This window comes from Rhea americana, unplaced genomic scaffold, assembly GCF_003343005.1.
Source record: "Rhea americana isolate MKP2758 unplaced genomic scaffold, rheAme1 scaffold_5, whole genome shotgun sequence".
Taxonomy (NCBI): Eukaryota; Metazoa; Chordata; class Aves; order Rheiformes; family Rheidae; genus Rhea; species Rhea americana.
The window spans coordinates 5,673,398-5,693,587 of NW_028186645.1; the positions used below are offsets into that span (position 1 = coordinate 5,673,398).

General features: G+C 40.0%; 1 pseudogene; it reads left to right on the forward strand.

Moving 5' to 3' along the window:
• The first annotated feature begins 468 nt into the window (after window positions 1-468).
• LOC146588714 (alpha-1-antitrypsin-like) lies at window positions 469-3,902 on the forward strand (annotated as a pseudogene).
• Window positions 3,903-20,190: the final 16,288 nt, after the last annotated feature.

Below are 20,190 nucleotides of genomic sequence, written 5' to 3' on the forward strand. Positions count from 1 at the left end.
AGAGTTTGCTGCCACAGTGGTCAAATAGTTTATCTTTGAGGAAATTGTACAAGTATTTTGTAATTTTGGCCCTAGACACTATGATCTGTGTTTATATCACATTTTTGTTTAACAGTTTTAACCCTCTAGTTATTTGATCAAGTGATGAAGACTTACAGGGCTGAAGTAGCTCTCATGCAGTGCCAAGTACAAAAACAACATTCACCAGTTTCTCAACTTTTACTGGGAAAAAATGCATAAGCTCCCAGTTATTTGAAAACTTTAAAAAATTCAGTCTTATGCTATTCTTATGTGTTAATATGATTAAAATTACTTCTTTTGAAAGAGCACATATTATACAAATAATTTATCATGAAACAGTTTTCCGGGAATCACTGGCATCAGGAACATGAAATATAAAAATGAGAATTTTCTTGAGCACAGYGTATGTTTTGATAGTGTCATTTTACTCGGCTGGAGTACACACAGATGAAGAAATTAATTTCCATGCTATGTTCTTCTGTATGTCTTCCAGAAACGATTTAACAGAAAATGAAGCCTACTTTGTGTTTTTTGCTGGCTGGACTGTATATTGTTGCCCATTGTAATCAGCGCTCTTATCACCCCAATAAGCAGGATGATCCTAAAGGGACATATTACCCAGGACATCGTTCTCATAGTGAAGGAGTTTATCCAGTTAAAAATAAAAGCTTCTTCAAACTAGCTCCTAGCAATGCTGATTTTGCATTTGCGTTTTACAAGTTGGTCACATCTGAGGCAACCGATCAAAATATTTTCTTTTCACCCATAAGTATCTCTGCTTCCTTTGCAATGCTGGCGCTTGGCGCCAAAGCAACGACACTGATGCAGGTTCTGGAAGGACTTGCCTTTAACCTGAAAAAAACTCAAGAGCAGGAAATACATGAAGGCTTTTGCCAGCTCCTCCACATGCTGAACCGCCCAGAAAGTGAGCTCCAGCTGAGCCTGGGCAGCGCCCTTTTTATAGAAGAGACGCTAAAACCACTACAGAAATTCTTGGATGACGTCAAACGCTTTTATGAATCTGAAGTCTTTTCTATTGACTTTAACAACTCTTCTGGTGCTGTGAATCAGATCAACAGCTATATCAAGGAAAAAACAAATGGGAAAGTTGTTAAGTTACTAGAAGATCTTGATCCTCTCACTGCCATGGTTCTTGTTAACTATGTGTTCTTCAAAGGTGAGAAATGTAGAGTGTGAAGGTTATAACTTAGATACTTACTGCTTATTATTGGGAGTGAAAACCTAAGAGAGAAAAACTGCAGTTCAAATATTTTAAATGGAGAAACCCATGTTCAGTATTTGCAAAATATCCCTGCAAAAGATTCCCATCTATATGTGTTGGCAGTTTCAATGTCTGTGTCCTCCCCTCRTTGAGAAAAAAATAAGATTTTTAGCAAAAAAAAAAACCCTGAATAAATTCTTTAACATGATGATAGGCTCATGCTTAAGTTAAAGATGGTATTTTTGGTTTTATCTCTTTGTGAAGGTCCTTAAGCACCTGAAAAAACAGCTGCCATGCCGTAACACCTGAGGATGTGGTAACTTGAAAAAAAATACTTACTGTAACAAAAGGAAGGTTGTGGAACTAGACCTGTCTTATTCACAATGACATTTACAATTGTATTTAACTGAATTGTATTTCCTTCTGTCATCAGCCCATTGGGAAAAACCCTTCAGTACTTCACATACAGAACAGGAGGACTTTTTTGTGAACAAGAATACATCTGTAAAAGTTGACATGATGTATCAGAAGGGTTACTACAGAAATTACTATGATGAAGAGCTATCCTGTTGGCTGGTACAGATAGCTTACAATGGAAATGCTGCAGCATTATTTATTTTGCCTGATGAAGGGAAGATGAAGCAGGTGGAAGATGCTCTCTTGAGAAGAACTGTGTCTCGATGGGAAAAGTTGCTCCAAGTCAGGTAAGAGGTTTTGCTAAGGTGAGAAATGATCATGTGAAGAGCATTTATCTCACCAAGGCAAAACATTAAAGGTCTGCTTTTTGTGCAGAAGCCCATTCATTTACTGGTCCCTCTCAGTCCAGGGCTTCCTTTTCCTTAGTTGAATGATTAAAAAGAGCAGTGKGTAGTGAATAAATAGGGCACTGAATGTGGGATTCATCTTGAATTAAATCCCTGGCTCAGCCACAAGTCTCTTAGCACCAAGGTGAAGTTAGCACACCCTTGTCTCATAYGGGCATTGTGAAACTAGAGTGGAGCAGCTATTTTTGAAGCATTGGGTATGAGAGTGTTTAAAAGCCAGACRGGATTTACCACATTGTATGCAAAAGAGGAAATTTTACTTTTTCACCAATACAGGGATGACTTCCATGGTAACCTCAGCCTAGTTTATATGAGAGCAGCCATAAGACTGCTGGATATGTTCTTTTGAAGCACACCTGCTACCTGGCAGTAGTGAGTCTCCTTTTGTCCTAGAGTAGGTTTATTTATGTCTTCCTGTCTTTTCCTGCACTTTTGAATACCTCCCCCCCAGCACCGTGGACACATAGAAACAGGGGTGAGCATAGGCTGATAGTGCTCCAACCTTCTACTGCAGATAGCTGTACTGGTCAAACGTGCTGCCAAGCCTGTGAAAGAAGAYTCCTAACATTTAGGAAAGTAAAGGGGAAGTGTCACTAGCCTGAAGCTACTCAGCAGCATTACATGGATGACAATTTGTGTTATTTCTTTGTTACAGAAAAATACATCTGCATATTCCTAGATTTTCTATTTCTGGTACCTATGATGTGAAAAAGATAGCCAAACAAGTGGGTATGATTGATCTATTCACTGAACAAGCTGATCTGTCAGGAATTACTGAGGAGCCTGGACTGATGGTTTCAAAAGTAAGTCAGTACATGCAATGCAGYGTTCACACTGCGTATTTGTCAGTTCCTGAGAACGTGGCACTGATACCATGTAAAAAGTTTATCCCAGTCCCTCTGAAGCAGTAATCAGACATCAACAGATGCCAGTCTGAAGGCAGAGGAAGCCTTATCTTTCCTAAAGATGAAGCTAAGCATACTTACCCTTCCACTTAAAAGGGGTTATACATGCATGCATRGTTTGAGGACAAGTAGGAAGACAAACACATAATTAAATGTTCTTCTGGCTACTAAACAAAATTATCTAAAGGTAGCACATTAATTTTGGTAAAATATCCTCTAATTAACCCTACAGAGGGTAAGAGACTGTTATTCCTGCCCTTCTAGCGCCCTCAAAAAGTTACTTTTCTTTCATTTAGATGATAGGGTTGATTCATGATAATACACAAAGTTGCCAAAGGCAAAACTAAGTCTGGACTAAATTGCAAGGTTTGTTTACTTCCAGAGTTTCCATCAGTCATCCTGAATGCTTCTTGGCTATGTGCTCTTGGAGGGTTGTTCTCTGTGTAATGTTAATACCAGTGGGCAGAGGTGATGTGACAACGTGATTGTGCTGTGGTGTGAAGAGGAGGTGATGGCCCTCCCGAGGCTCACACTGCCACGTCTCACATCAAGCACGCTCACTAGACAGGAGCAAAGAGGGGACCAGCTTACTCTCCTCCTGCTGCAGTACCCTAGGAAAGCCCATGCGGATCCTGATCCAGCAGCCACAAGGTTCATGCTAAAGTAGAATAGCTGCTCTTTTCTTGCCAGGATGATAGGTAGAGGCTGTTTCACTTTGTCTCCTTGCAGGTGATCCATAAAGCCATGCTAAATGTTCATGAGAATGGCACTGAAGCAGCAGGAGTCACGGTGAAGGAAATTATATGGAGATCTGGGGAATTTCCTGCTCCGGGTCGAGTCAGATTCAACAGGCCCTTTCTCGTGATGATTCTGGATAAATTCACCCGCACCATCCTCTTCATAGGGAAAATCATAAACCCTCTGGACTGATTGGCCAGAGGACATGCTGTAGCGCTTGCGCACGGTGCTGGCTCAGTTCCTGTGATCTAGCAAAACATTTACACATACGCCCCGTTAGGTACTAGTGCATTTCTTTCAACCATTATCATTATATATGTTTCTAACCCCTTAAAACACAAACACTGTTTTTCATTACCCAAAAGCTACCGGTATTTCCTCCCTGTCTACAGYTGTGTATAGCCTGTAGTGTTTTAAAAAACATAAGCCACTTTTCCTGTGTTGTAAGAAGCCCTTTCTGCCATGCTCTGGTGGGGTATTGGAGATGATCGAAGGCTCTCGGATGATCTGCCTTGCACTGCGCACTCAGTGTGTGCAGGGAAGGGCAGGGAAAGGGGATCAGGGAGAAGGAAGTGGGAGGCTGCAAGTCCTGTCTGTTCAATCTGCTGACTTTTGACAACTCGTCTCGAACGCAGATTCTGTTAATATTGGAGTGAATTCCCATTCCTTTCTTCGATTTTTTTTTGCCAAGTATGGTGTGAAGGTTCACTGCCTGGGACGTTGTAGGACACCCCARGAAGTGGTTGTCAGTACAGCTCTTCTAGCCTGCCTCCCTCTGCCTCCTCCTCTAGGAAACCCTCCTCAGCAACAAGCTTGTTTTGCCTTGCAAGTGATGTTTCTTCTAAAAACAAAAGAAGCAATACCAGCAAAAAGACTTTTGTTTGTTTTTGTTTTATTTTGCGAATGTAGCTGTGTCAATGCCAGGACTTTTCACTGAGATAAAAGTACGGTGAAGCAGTCCATGCAATAGTACCAGTTTCCTTTTATAGATTTCTTGTCACTGTCATTTGTTATTTCTCCTACTGAGGCTGCCTTCACTATCACATGTTCCAGCTAGGCTGTCAGACTTTGGTAAAACAGAGGAGGAATGAAAAATTATAACTCCAGAACGTTTGTAYTTCCTCCATAGGAAAAACAGAGCTTTCTTAGGGACTGCTAAGATGCTTAAACTCAGAAGATTACCACAGGCACACATACAAAATGCAAGTAATATTTGAAAAGTCACCTTTCAAAATATCAGCCATGGATTATTGCTATGGAATAAAAACATGTTGTGATTAGAAATTTTGGACTTTTTCAGTCCAATTTATTGCTATTGCATTATGTTGTTTTACAGAGACTCTCAGCTGATACCATTTTAAAATACTAGCCACACTAGGCTGTTTTAGGGTTAGGAATGGGAAGAAACACAAATCAATAAATATTTAAATTATTTTATTCTTTTTTTTTCTTTCATTTTGTAAAAGAATGTTCTTAATATATCTTCATAAAATATAGAAAGCCAGTTAAAGCATTTAAATTACTGATTGGTTAGATCATCTTGCTATAGAATAACTAGAATTGGTCAAAAGTAGCAAATTATAAATGGTAGCTTCTTTAATTTTAGGATCTTAAAATGTTTGTGAAAAAAATATAATTTTACAGTGATGATTATTTCTCAAATATAATTATCTTGATTGATTAGGTTCTTACTTTTCTTTGACAGATTAAATTAATATTACTAATATTACCAAACTGTAACTGTAGRTGTCCTTATAAGGAATGTATGATCCTGTCCATGTCTAGCTGCCAGCTTGGTGGCACTAGACATTCATTCTCAGCACCCTCCTCAAAGTCATGTAAACCAAAAGCAATGACAAAACTTCTGTACTGATAACTGCATTTGGTCTGTTTGATGTTTAGTAGTGAATAGTTGACTTCATACCATTAAACATATAAGGACTAGATCTCGGTGTAATACAGATAAACTGATTCTATAGACGGTCACATAAAAGTTAGTGGTGATCCTAGGTCTACTTCAGGATAGTATGTCAAAGTCCAGCTCTATGATGATAAAAGAGTGAATGCCAGGAGACTTTGTTTGTTGTCCCTCAGGGACCCCAGATCAATAGTCTCTGTTTGTTAGTAGGGAAAAAATAAACAACTTTTGCCAATCAGAACTCCCTTTGAGAGGTAAGCTTGGTGCTAAACTTATTTGCAAGTGGGTGGAAAAAATCAAGGTGCATGTAAGAGCATGAGCCAACCTATGTATTGACCTTGACATTTGAAAAAATACTAAGAGCTATTTTGYGAAACTGTAATGGAGTGGGCCCCTTTCCACTATGTTATCTTCACAAGCAAAGATACTTCATATATAAGATACTGAATATGAAATGGCATATAAGTGTATTGTTCTATAAACTACATTATGTATTTTATTGAATTCAGAAAGGCGTATCTCTATCCTCCTCCAGTAAAAAGTGTAATCTTGAAATAGATGTAACCTATTTTCCATATCAGTTAGTTCTTAAATAATGACATGAGTTAGGTACTATGTTATCTCATTCATGACCTAATTAAACTTCACCATAAAATCAAGTTTTTTGGTTTTATCCCTGCTATTTTGATAGTTAGAAACCTTCCTCTAATTTCCAACTTCAGGTTGTTTCAACCCAGTGTTAAATCTAGCATTTCTTATGTCTGTATAGTTTGTATCTGAAATAACTCTTTTTTATTTTTCTGATGTTTATCTCTCTGTAGATGCAGATTTCATMCTTATCTTCCCTTAGGCTATGCTTTTCTATACTTAACAATCCTAGGTGTTGTTCAGCTTCTCATACACGCATGTTCTGAATATCACTTTTTTGCACTTGTTCCAGCTTGAACATATTTTCCTTGAATAAAGAAGGCCAGAATGTTCCAGTCACTTCATATARTACTTTCAATACTTACAGTTCTACYCGTATGTCCTAACAGCATATTTTCCCCCTCAAAGCTCAATTCTTTAATGTTTATGGGCCATTTATTCCACTCTCAGAATCCTTAAAATACTTTAAAATGCCATCTGTCCACATGTACTGGACTCTGTCTTACTCAGGTTTTGAGTTTCGTGTCTCGCTTTCTAGAAATACTAGGCCAGCTTTCAAGACTGGACATAAAAGGTAACCAAAATCCAAATCCTGAACAAACGTATGTCTTGATCATGTTTTATTCTTGGAAAGTATAGCCTCTGAAACTAAAACAGACTTTTGTAAAGCTCTGCCCCACTATCATTATCTTCAGTATTAAATTATTACTGGACTAATAATTAACTGATAAATATCAAAAAACTCTTGTCAGTGGAGAATCATCTTCAAATGGGAATAGGGGCCTTGGTGCGCTCTCTGTTTTGACAAAGATCAAAATGTGCCCCTTATCAAAATGCGCAGCATTTTGATAAGTGGTAATGAGTACTAATGAGTATGGGAGGGTCACAGAGGAGATCAAAGATGGGTCAGCCTTGAGGCTGTCACAAAGCCAGCACAGTCATGGTTTGCTCAGGATAGTGTTTCCTCTTTCGACCTGCTGTTTCATTCCTTCTTCTTTGGGATTTTTGTTTGCTTTCTGTGACTGTGAATTGGTGAATAAGATGTCTCAGTACAGCAGGGCAAAGAGTTTTCTTCCAACTGCTTTCTGCTGTGGTGGTGAAGCCTGGTGGCAGGGCAATGCTGCCTAGCCATGTCCTGTGGGACAGTGTGGCTGCCCCACGTGCCCCTGCAGACTGGCCAGGACCTTCTTAGCCCATGCCAAACTTGTGCTCAGGTGGCCTCCAGAATCCACGTCTGCAACTGCAGAGGATCCTGTAAAGCTGCRGCTGGAAAACTGTCTTTCTGAAAGGCTGGTTTTGAGCAACAGCTGTGGAAGATGAGCTGCCAGTCCAGCAGAAGCAGCACAGACTGAATGTCTATCTGCAGTAAGAGAAGGGATTTGCATTGCAGGAATAACAATAAACTGTATATCTGTTTTCATTACTAGGAAAGAATTATCCATAAAAGTGATCCAAAGAGTAAAGGCATGAATAAGGAACTCAGAAACCAGGATTAATCCATGGAGGAGAAAAATTTAACTTCAATTTACAAACTGCATGAAGTTAAAAGGCGTTGGAAGAGAACCAGCAGCTGCTGTGAGTAATGCTAAAGATCATAAAAGAAGGAGTAAGCAWGAAGGAACAAAATGTATCTTGGTGTGGGGGCACAGAGAAATAATATACTTGAAGTAAATCAAGGAAAATAACATATATCAAGCAGTCAGTGGTCAGTGCCAATGTGCAGGTCCATCSTTCCCAGGGCTGTGCAGCATCAGCTAGGAAAAAACTAAAGGTATGTAACGTAACAACAGCCTTAAACGTCATGTTTTACTATATGCCAATGCACAGCAAAAATAGTATTTCCTTTGTTCCTGAAAATTAAACAGAGTGGGGTAAATTTTTAAAGTTGGAGACATGAAGGTTAGGGGCACCCTTGGCTGCAGTGACCAYGAGATGGTGGATCCTGTTCAAGATCCTGTGTGGCTGCAGTGACCATGAGATGGTGGATCCTGTTCAAGATCCTGTGTGGAGGAAGCAAGGCAATAAGTAGGATCACAACCCTGGACATGAGGARAGCAAACTTTGGCCTCTTCAGGGACCTGCTTGGAAGAATCACATGGGTTAGCACACTATAAGGAAGGCRGGGTCCAAGACAGCTGGTTATTATTGATGCATCACTTTCTCCAAGCTCAAAAGTGGTGCATCCTTATGAGTAAGAARTCAAGCAAAAGGGGCAGGAAACCTGCATGGATGAGCAAGGAGCTCCTGGCAAAATTCAAATAGAAGAAGAAAATATACAGAATATGGAAAAAGGGACAAGCCACTTGGGAGGAATATGAGAATGTTGTCAAAGTGTACAGGGATGCAACGAGGAAGGCTGAGGCCCATTTGGTATTAAATCTGTCAAGGAATGTCAACGACAACAAGAAAGGCTTCAAATATCCAGTAGCAAAAGGAAGACAAGGGAAAATGTGGGCCTGCTGCTGAATGGAGTGGGTGCCCTGGTGAGGAAGGATACAGAGAAGGCAAGTTAATGAATGCCTTCTACTGCCAAGGCCAGTCCTCAGGAATCCCTGACCATGGAGACAGGAGAGAAAGTCTGGAGAAAGGAAGACTTTCCCCTGGTCGAGGAGGATCAGGTTAGAGATCTTTTAKGCAAAAGCTGACACCCCTAAATCTGTGGGTCCTGATGGGATGCACCCATGAGTGCTGAGGGTGCTGGCGGATGTTGTTGCCAAGCTGATCTCCACCATCTCTGAAAGGTCATAGAGAACAGGGGAGGTGCCTCAGGACTGAAAGAAAGCCAGTGTCACTCCAGTCTTCAAAAAGGGCAAGAAGGAGGACCCAGGCAACTATAGGCTGGTCAGCCTCACCTCCATCCCTGGAAAGATGATGCAATAACTCATCCTGGATGTCATCTCCAAGCATGTGGAGGAAAAGAAGGTGATCAGGAGTAGTCAGCATGGATTCACAAAGGGGAAATCATGCTTAACCAGTCTGAGAACCTTCTCTGATAGAATGACTGGCTGGGTAGATGAGGGGAGAGCAGTGGATGTTGTCTACCTTGACTTCRGCAAGGCTTTTGACCATGTTTCCCATAACATTGTCATAGGTAAGCTCAGGAAGTGTGGGCTGGCTGAGTGGACAGTGAGGTGGATTGAGAACTRGCTGAAAGGCAGAGCTCAGAGGGTTGTCATCAGTGGTGCAGTCTAATTGGAGGCTGTAGCTAGTGCTGTCCCCTAAGGGTCAGTATTATGTCCAGTCTTGTTCAATTTATTCATCAGCAACGTGGATGAAGGGACAGRGTGCAACCTCAGCAAGTGTGCTGATGATACCATGCTGGGAGGAGTGGCTGATACACCAGAAGGCTGTGCTGCCATTCAGAGAGACCTGGACAGGCTGGAGATTTGGGTGGAAGGGAACTTCATGAAGTTCAACAAAGGCAAGTGCAGGGTCCTGCACCTAGGGAAGAATAACTCCATTTAACCAGTACAGGCTGGGAGTTAACTTTCTGGAAAGCAGATCTGCAGAGAAGGACCTGGGAGTGCTGGTGGATGACAAGTWGTCCATAAACCAGCAATGTGCACTTGTAACGAAGAAGGCCAATGRTGTCCTGGAGTGTGTTAGAAACGAGTGTTGCCAGAGGTCRAGAGGAGGTGATCCTGCCCCTCTACTCAGCCCTGGGGAGGCCTCATCTYGAGTACTGTGTCCAGTTCTGGGCTCCCCAYGGCAARAGAGACATGGAGAGGAACTGCTGCAAGAACTGGGCCTGTTTCGCCTGGAGAAGAGAAGACTGAGAGGGGATCTTATCAATGTGTACAAATATCTTGAGGGGGGATGGAGATGGGCCAAACTCTTTTCAGTGGTACTATGTGGCAGGACAAGAGACAACAGGCACAAGCTGAAACACAGGAAATTCTACCTGAATATGAGGAAAAGCTTCTTTCCTGTGAGAGTGACAGAGCACTAGAACAGGTTGCCCRGAGAGGTTGTGAAGTTTCCTTCTCTGGAGTYATTCAAAACCCAGCTGGACATAATCCTGTACAACATGCTCTAGGTGACCCTGCTTGAGYRGGGAGGTTGGACTAGATGATCTCCGGAGGTCCCTTCCAACCTYAACCATTCTGTGATTCTGTGATCACCTGCTARTCTTACTAATCCTCAGAAAGCCCTTGTAAGTGATATTTTGTTGAATGCAATGCACTAAGGCAGACTTCACAAAGCACAGGTAACTCAAAATATCAATACATAACTCTGGCATATGCCAGAGCAACCAGCTGCATGATTGCCTTATGTGAGGTATGCTTGGAGAACCATCAGCTCAGAATGGGAGGGCCTGAATGCAGCAAGTTTCATTATTACCACGGACCTTCAAAATGGTTTCTGAAGGSAATTAACTTTAATTGTAGCACTGGCTGCTAAAAGACTGGGAAAGTCAGAACAAAACCTGTCCTTCAGTACGGTGCAAATTGTCCTTCAGCAGTACAAATGAATGATCACACTAATGTTTCCAACTCTTTTTAATGTAAAGCCATAAGGTTAATTGAGTAATTTTGTTATGGGTCAGATTCCTGGCTAGTACTCTGTCATTTGACCAGGAGAAAAAATGTCTGCATGGCAGGATAGAGGGTTTGTGGTTATTCGACTCCTGCAGAGGCTTGGCAAAGAGTTGTATTTCTCTACTTCAAATATAACATGGTTTAGTAATTTTAATCTTATATGTAGCATGATACTTCTTCCCTATTAGGAAAATTTATATGAAGATAACAGTACAGTATTATGATAACTATATATTGATGTACATAGGCAGGTCAAGCACTGGAAATATGATTGCCTTTTACTCTTTTCCTCTCTTGTTTGAAACTTTCCTTCTGTTCATGCTGAAGTTTACCTCGTCCCAGGCTTTGGCTGCAGCTTTTTTCCAAATACAGATTCATGGGAAGCTTTTCCTGAAGATTTGTTTGCTTTCTGAGAACTACTTTGAGTTTATCACCTTAAAGGTTGAAATTATAGAGCTGTCAGAATATCTCACTAACCCTTCCTATTTCACCTTTCCAGGGAAAGCAATATGCTTCAACCTCCAGAAATCAAATGTAGCTGTAAACCGTAAGTCATAAACAAGCTCAGTCAGAAACTATTTCAGTCAGGGAAAAAGGGCTAGTGAAAAACTGAATTTAAAGTGTCCATCAGAAGGAGAAGGCCCTGGAAGCAAACCATTCTTTAGCTAGAGCTGTTGGCTTTCCACTACATTCTTACCATCTCTCATTCCTCAAAAGTAGTTGGTGTTGGCATTTCTTATGAGGTTTCTCTTGTTTAAATGGAAATGTTCTTTACAGATTAAAGAAATGTGTGTCAGACTTTTAACATAATTTCTGCAAAAGCATCTACTGCTGGATACCTGGAATAAAATACTAAAAAAAGAAAAAAGAAAAGAGAGATAGAGAGAGAAAAGAGCTTTCTCAGAAGCAGATTTACAGTGCCCACAACAGTTTTTACCTCTCTACTTAGTTGCCTTGTATTTTATGGGGGGCAAGTAGTAGAACGAAAAGCGGAAGATGAAAATTTGACTCAACAGGCTTCTTTAGACCTCTGTGAGTTTGAGCTAATGCTTGTGCTAGAGCCATTTTTACCTGTGTTAATTATGGTAAAGTTTCTTATTTCACYTGTGCAGAAGGATGGCTTTGACGATGGTAAAGAGAATCACCTTTCTGAAGAGGTGTTCTGTAGGGAGCAGGAAAAATATTTGCCTTTGTGGAGTGGTACGCAAATGGAAATGTCTTGGAGTTTCTGTGAAGAAATATGCCATGTCTTGAAGAGCATGGCTCTTCCCTGGAAAGAAGCAGAAGACTGTGAATTTACTTGCCGGGTCCAGAGCAGTCCTGGGRAGCAGGTGGGAAGAAGAGGGTGTCACCAAGCTGGCCAAAATGTCYTCCGTGCACTGCGAGGTCCAGAGACACAGGCTGAGGTCTCTCCTGCATCTGGCATGAGGCAGTATGTTCCACGGGGACGTAGGAAACGGAGGGCAACCTGGCAGCATGCCTATTTAGCTCATCTGTCTGGGCAAGCCATCGTGCCATGAAGACTGCTAGTCTTTCTAAGGCTTGATTGGAACTTAATTAGTAGATGTTAAAGCTTTTGGTATAAATAAGCCAGAAAATGATGCCAAAGGAAGAATCAAAGGAAGTGATTGCAGGGGAGAAGATTTAACACTGTGCACTTTTCACCTCTGCCAGTTGGATGTCCTTTAATTACAAGGTACAAGCTTAGACCAGTTAGCTGCAGTTTGTCTCAAAGTAGCAGAGCTGGCATATTCAGCCTGCCAGTCGCACTAACACGAGATCCTGCCCTGTGATGATCTGGTGGCAAGGGGAGTGCCATGAGAAGATGCTCACACCAAGATTCCCATTTGCACTTGCAACCACACTGTTGCTTCTCCATTGATGAGTCTCCAAAGGCTAGAAGGGGTTTTTCTCTCACAGGCTGGCCACATAAATTCCTTAAAGCTTTTAACTTTAGGAATAAAGATTCTGGCCCTTCCACTAACTTTCTGAATTTGTATTCCTGTCTCATTTTTATGTGACATTTTCATGCACATTATCTTTTGTTTGTGTATCATATAGCACATCTAAGATCTTGATTTCAAGCTTTTGTCTRTATTTTTGGTATATCCTTGAACCTTTAGGGCAGACTTTCTGAAAGTGTTTCTCAAAGGCAAGTTTGTGCATAGCAGTTAGCAGCTGGTATGACATAACCACTTCTTGTTCCTTCTTTCTTATTTTGGAAGTACATGGGGCTTTCGCTGCACCAAGCTGCAACTTTTGAGCACAGTGGCAAATCTATGTTCTCTTTTGAGACATTAATTATAACTGCTCTAACTGCCAGCAATGCCACCTCAATATCTGCTCAAGAACTACTCTTTGCCAAGCTCTAGGAGGTGATGGCTACCTCTCTCTTTTTGATTTTGTAAATCTGGTATAGTGCAGTTAAACTCAGTTTTTCATTTAGACCCACTTGCATCCAACTAATTCAATAAAGTTCTGTGAATCATAAAATGAAATTCAGAGCTGTTCCAATCTGAGATGACTCATGTTTTGGCCAGTTTTTGGATAGTGTAATGTGGAGGTTGCTTAAAAAAGACAGTTGGGGCTAACATACAGCTTTGATTCTTACGTTTCTTTCAGAAAAAAAAATCCTTTTTGTAGTTGCATTGCTGTACAAACTAAGGTGTAGCACGGGTATACATCTTCATTTAATTCYGCATAGCAAAATGAAAAGAGAAAATCAGTTCAGAGGTGGTAAGGAGTGTCTGGTATGTCCYATCTTTCCATTTTTTTTAACAGTAAAGACTGTATTTGTCCTGTTTTGGTTTTTTAACTGATATTGATCCCCAACTTGGTTCTTCCTRTGATCCCCCAAGAATTCCAGCTCTGTTTTCTTTCCAAAACACTCCAGTTGGATGTGACATGTATGCTTTGGATAGAGGTGGAATTTGGAAGGAGGAAGATGATGAAAGGTCAAGAGAAGTTTAAGGAGAAAACAGCCTCTCTAAACACTTCAGTATTCATGGACTTTGGCAACACTAAACTAACCACTGAGACTTAAGCCTTGTATCTCATTTCTGTGGGCAAAAGTGAAGAATTATTTTTGGCACTGTATGGATTTAATGGGTGTTCCAGTCTTTCTTTAGAAACTACTTCAAAGGCATTAATTAAGCCCCTTGTCTCTCATTGTTTGCTTGCTGGGCTTTGAGCTCAGGCATAGATCTGTACTAGCATAAAATTAACCTCTGTAACAAAATATTGATGGCACTCTGTGGAGGGAAGGGTAATTTTCATTATGAATTCCTATTGAGATGGMAGTTTCATTCGTCTTTGACATTGTAAATGGCAGCCAAGCCAACAAAAGTCCACTATGTGATTATGTTTCACCTTCATGTACTAACTGGTCACCAGTGATTAGTTCAGCTTCAGCGCTGTAAATTGTTTAAACATTTCCCTGGAAAGCAACGAAGTAGTTGAAACTTGGCTCATCTCAAGGTAGCCCTCAGCAACATTGACTTCACATTAGATTTTTACAAGCAGGTCATGGTAGAGGCAGGTRCTGTCAAGAACATTTTCTTCTCTCCTCTGAGCCTCCCCATCGCCTTTGCAATGCTCTCCCTGGGCCCAAAGCAGCCATGCAGAGCTGCACAAAAGCCTCACGTTTAACCTGACAGACCAAGCAGCAGGAGATCTATGAAGCTCTTCCTCCTTTTGAGATGGAAAAGCAAATATTGAAAAGCAGATTAATGCACGGTTCAAATAAGGGAAATTCAGATTAGGAAAAAAATTCTACTGTTAGGGTGGTCAGTTGCCCAGAGAGGCTGTGAAACCTCCACCCTTGGAGGGATGTCCTCAGCAACCTGGTCTGAGTAGGTCTGTTTTGAGCAGAGGATTGAACTAGACAACCTTTTGAGGTCTTCTTCCAGCTTAAATTATGATAATATGATTCTACTGCACAGAGACAAAAATCCTTGGATTTTGTGAACTATATTTTCTTTAAAGGTAAGATATATCATATAGAAGGACATAGTTCCACAAATAGAATGTCTTACTGCCTGACTTTGATCCTCAAATTTTAGTCTTTCTCTGACACATTGATTGATTTGAATGATCCTTCAAGAAACTATTGAAGAATAAAACTGCACAATTTTTTAGTAAGTTTTTTATTAATGAAAAGATACAGGTGTGTTGTTTTAGGAGCACAAGAGTTCTTCCTCCTTTTTTTTCCTTTCTACTTAAAGTCCTTTCCGGCATTCCCAGGTCTCTGTTTCATACTCTCCACAAGGTCTGTTTCCTGTCCTGAGATTGGGTTTCCTCCCATGCATTTTCTCCAGGGAGCCACCCCCTCACTAACCTCCCTTCACACCACCAACATCTAATTCCTGTTCCTATGAAGTTTGCCTCCTTTTTTTTGCAGGATGTTCATAAATCTCTGATGAGTTTTGGTGGGAAACACAAAGAGGCTGCACTAGCCAGTACTGCTGAATATAGGTTTTATTTTTGTCCTCTCACTCTTCAGAGGTCGTCACTGTGTGACTTTAGATTAAACTGTCCATAGCATCTTATCCAGGGAGCAAATAGCAACAAATTCATGTTATAGGACTTTTGCATTGAGATGTCTCTCTTCTCTTCATCATGAGGATGCCCTAAAACTTAGGCACCCTGATCAAACCCTAAATGACATTGCCATGCAATTCAAATAGAAATTTCRAGTTCCAGGAGAATCTGCTATTTCCTTCTACACTAAGAAGCTGTCAATATGAGGATGAAGTTTATGCTGCCATCAGTCTTCACTGAGTTTCCCTCACTGGGCCTCTGAAACTATAGTGAATGTTCCTTGGTGCACACTGGAGCTCTGCTTGCGGGTGTCCTGGTAGGTTGTATCCATCCCTCCCCTCCCTGTTCCGCAGCAGAGCAGGAGGCCTCTCCCCTGCCTTGTCCCCTGATGCAGCAGRCACATGCTCCTCCATGACACCAACAGCAGGGGCCACTGCTTCAATCTAACCCACAGTGGAAAAAATGGGAAACTTTGACTCAGAATTTGAAAATCTCTGTGCAAGGCAATATCTTGCCCTTGTTCTATTACCATCCACGTGAGAACAACAACAACTAAAAATTCAATTCCAAGCTATAAATGAAGTTACTGTAAATTTATACCTGCGGCTGTCTCTGTGCCTTGAGAAGTTTGCTCTCTGCTGCACCCAGGGCTTTTGTACTCTGACACAATGATCTATGCTGGCGATATTATGGGCTTGGCCGTATTGTCCGTGGTTTCTCGGATGATACGAACTTTGACGTACTCAGACAACRAGAATATGAATTTGGTATAGGCATTGCCAATGCTAAGCTTAAAAATAGCCTCTGTCAAAAGTCAAAACAAAGAACATGCTATTCTCATTAACTAGAACCTGCTCTTTAAAATTGGAGGAGGTGGGAATTATATGAGAAAACAACTTGAAAATGAAGATTCTACCACATAATCCTTGAAAAACAAGGAAAACTTGCAAGGAGAGATCTTTATTTCATATGCATACACACATGACATTTACCAGCTGTACTAACAGATACTGTGCCAGCAGCAAACTGTCAGATTAGATTGGGCTAATAAAACATTATTACTTTGTTAGGCATGGCTCATTGAACAGCCACTGCGGTTGCTGTAAAAAAGTCTCTTTTCAGCAAATTATTACCACTCAAAAAACAAGTTAAAGAAGAGTTATTTAGGGTCAGTAAGACTTTCTGGCAGATAAACTTTCTGCTAGCATAACCGTAGTTTTCAAAGTTTTAAAATTGGATTTTTAAAATTACAGTCCTTCTTTAAACCTTGGCAGTTTACCTCAATAAAAAAATGACTTGGCCAGCAAAATATCAAGCAATTCAGTATTTCTTCCAGGTAGCTGCCACGTGTAAGCATGGAGAGCAGATTATTAAGACTTTTTTTCAGATGCATAAACATGGATTTAGAATCCTATTTCCAGCCATTCCAGTGTAAGAAGTTTGCTTTCCATATGAGACAGAAATCTCTAGAAAGTAATAAATTCCACAGTTATTCTCCAATCAATAGATACTGTGCATGCACAGGAAACTTTTAAGAGGCTAATGAATGGAATAAATTGAATTATATCCTTTCTTTACTGAGGTTTTAGAGTTGAAGTATTGTCTTTAAAGCTTTGCAATATCAAAATGGCGACAGAAACTGAGCTCCTGCTTTTTCGTATCTGACATATGAATTTCAGTACTATCTAGATTCAGTGACCTAAGTCACTCTGGATATAGCTAATCTACTCGGGCGTTCATAAAGCTAATTTGCATGTCTATGTTTATATATGCAGTTTATACATAATTCATTTATGGCTTCTCATCCTTGTGCACTTCAGAGCGCTATCACAGAAGTTAGGATTTAGTCTACATCGCTGTGTGTTCTCGTCAGCCTAAGAGTCATTGTGAGGGGAAAAGGCTCCACCATAGCATGAGCCATCAAATCCTTGAGGAAAATCAGAAGTACAGATGTGCAGGTTCCTTCTCTCCCTCTTTGAGTATTTGAGGAACCATCACTAGGATGAGGCTCTGCATCCCTTTAAAGTGGGATTTTGTGGCTTTTTTCTGAAGCCCTACATGGAGTACACTGGCCAGCATATGTATCTCCTCACTACACCAGAGCATGTGTGCATAGGAAACAGAGCTGGGCTCGCTCCTAACTCCAGGGTAAGAGCTGACATACAACCAAACACAGTGATCCAGCTTTCCAGATAACCTCGCTTCAAAAGTGGCTTGTAGCTGATGTCCAGGAACTAGCTAAACAGGTTAAACACACTGCACCAGGATACTTTTCGTTTCCCCATAGACTTTTAGCTCAAAGGCTGTCTGAAACAGAGAATGTATTTATATTTATAAATTCTTTGTGGATTTTCCTTCGGTGACTTCATCCAGTTGCTAGCAGAAGCCGTATCATCCTTTACTCTTTGTAATGCCCCCAGCAAGGACTTGTGTGAAATTCTGTTTTTTTTTTTTTTTTTTTTTAAATATGATACACTTGTCATTAGGTGCTTTTCAGAGTTATGTTGGAAAATGGTGCTCAGCCCTTTTCTATTCATTTTTGTGGATTGTAATTTTAAACACATTAACATACACCCCCTTAGTCATCTTTTTTTTTCAAGGCTTGAATTATAATCTATTCAATAGTTCCTCATACTGCAATGATTTCATTTTTTGTCTTTGTTGTTGTCCTTCAGTGTACCTTTTCCAGTTGTAATCTACCCTTTCTGAAATGGGGGAGTAAAAGCTGCACACAGAATTCAAGATGTAAGCACACCTTGCAGYTGTAGAGTGGTATAATGATGCTTCCCCCCCATTTCTTCACTGATCATAAATTTCTAGCATTGAAATTGCTTTTTTAAACACTGATGAACAGAAATCTGACCTTTTCAATAAAATTATTTGAACACTAAGATCTTTTTCTTGACATCGCTCAATAGAAAGATCATAGCAATTTACTGTCCATGTAAAATYAGTATCATTTTCCCCCATGAGTCTCATTTTACATTTCTCGACATCTTACCTTTTATTGCCCTGTCAGTCAGTACTGTGAAATCCTTCTGCAATTGCTAACATCTGACTCTTGCCTTTGCTGCTCCAAATAACTTCATATCATGAGTAAAATTTGTCAGTTTTCTAGATTAGTTATGAATGTATTGAAAAACACAGATCCCACAGCACTTCCCTTTTGATTCTACTAGTTATCTCCCTTCACTGTGAAACTAAGAATTTATATATTTTTTTTTAATTTCCCATCTTTTAATCAGCTATTTATGTACATAAGAACATTCTCTTTTATTCCATGGAACTGTAATTTCATTAAGAGACTTTGGTGAGGGCTATGTCAGATGTCCCTTGTAAGTAAGTCAGCTACATCAACTGGATAAACATTGTTAGGTCACCCACTGATTCATTAAAAAAAAGAAGAAAGAAAAAAACCCTCCAAGATACTTGTAAGACAGGACTTGTTTTGTAAAACTGCGTTAATTCTTCCCTAATCTGTCCAAGTATTCCCTAATTCTATTCTTCCAAACATTATCCATCGATTTCTTTCAAACATTATCTACCAGTTAGCTCAGTATTGAGCTGAGATTTACTGGTCTGTCATTTCCCAGACACACACCAAAGTCCTTCGGACAGTTAGAAGGTTCTCAGCAATATACCTTACAGATTTTTGCGCTCCACTGGTTCCCTCTCATCCCAATTTCAGGTTCTCACTGTTTCAGATAAGATTTAGTTCAGATTAAATTTTGTACTGTTTTTACTGAGTTTGCCTTGCATGCTGGTTGAATTCGAGGTTGTTATAGATTATTAATGTATATAAAGTACAAATAAAGTACTACTCTAGAGTAATAATGTGTGAATATGGTCATTCTTATCCTCTATTTCTGGTATTTTTCATCTCCTGTTGAAATGCATATTACTTCCAACACCAGCTGGGTTAGTAATCATGCTTTTTGTGGCTCACCAAAAATATGCTATCCTTGGGAAAAAGAAGAGATGTATCTGTCTGAAGAAACAAGCTGTAAATATTGTTTTCACAAATATAGCAAGCAAAGAATGCATATCAAGAATGATTTGTACACAAAAGAACTGTGAAACAATATATTACAGATGACAAGGTGGAAGACCATAATGTAGCAAGCTGTGATGCAGAGAAGACTTACATTTCATAAAGATAACCAAGGGAATATGATCAAACTAAAGGAGTTAGCATTACCTCTGACTAAATAAACAAAACCAAACCCAGTATTAAGGTATCACCTCCCTTTATGTCAACAAGGAGGTGACTGCTGACCTTCAAGTGAGAAAGGATACTTAAACCAGCATGCCTAGGAATCATCTGAATTGTATTTTTCCTTGGAAAGCACAGAGACAAGGAGAGAATTTAGGACTATAGTCTATTTAAATTATTGTCAAGAACTTTAGAGATTTTAATGAACTCAGCAGAGTAAAGCTATATGATACCTGAAATCCCTTAAATTCTTAACACACTGCAATAACTGGAGTTAGAAGCTAGAGATATTTCTAAGTAATTTAGGGACTGAGTTTCAGTGCAGATTTATTAAACATAGTAAGCGATACAGCAAGGTTCTACTCATTTGATATATTATTTCAAGATTGTCCATCTTTCTAGAAGGTTAATTTAATTTCAGCATATTTGGGGCCTGTTATAGGAACTACTGAATGAAATTCTAAAGTACTTTTCCATAGATAYGTTGATCTCTCTGATTATGCAGAGCTTGGTCCAGGGCACAGAAGCAAAAGAGAATTCTGTGTTATATAGTCCTCACCATTGCATGGAATGGTTGTTTTTCTTTCTCATTAGTTTCTTTCTCTACTGTTTGATAGAAATCTG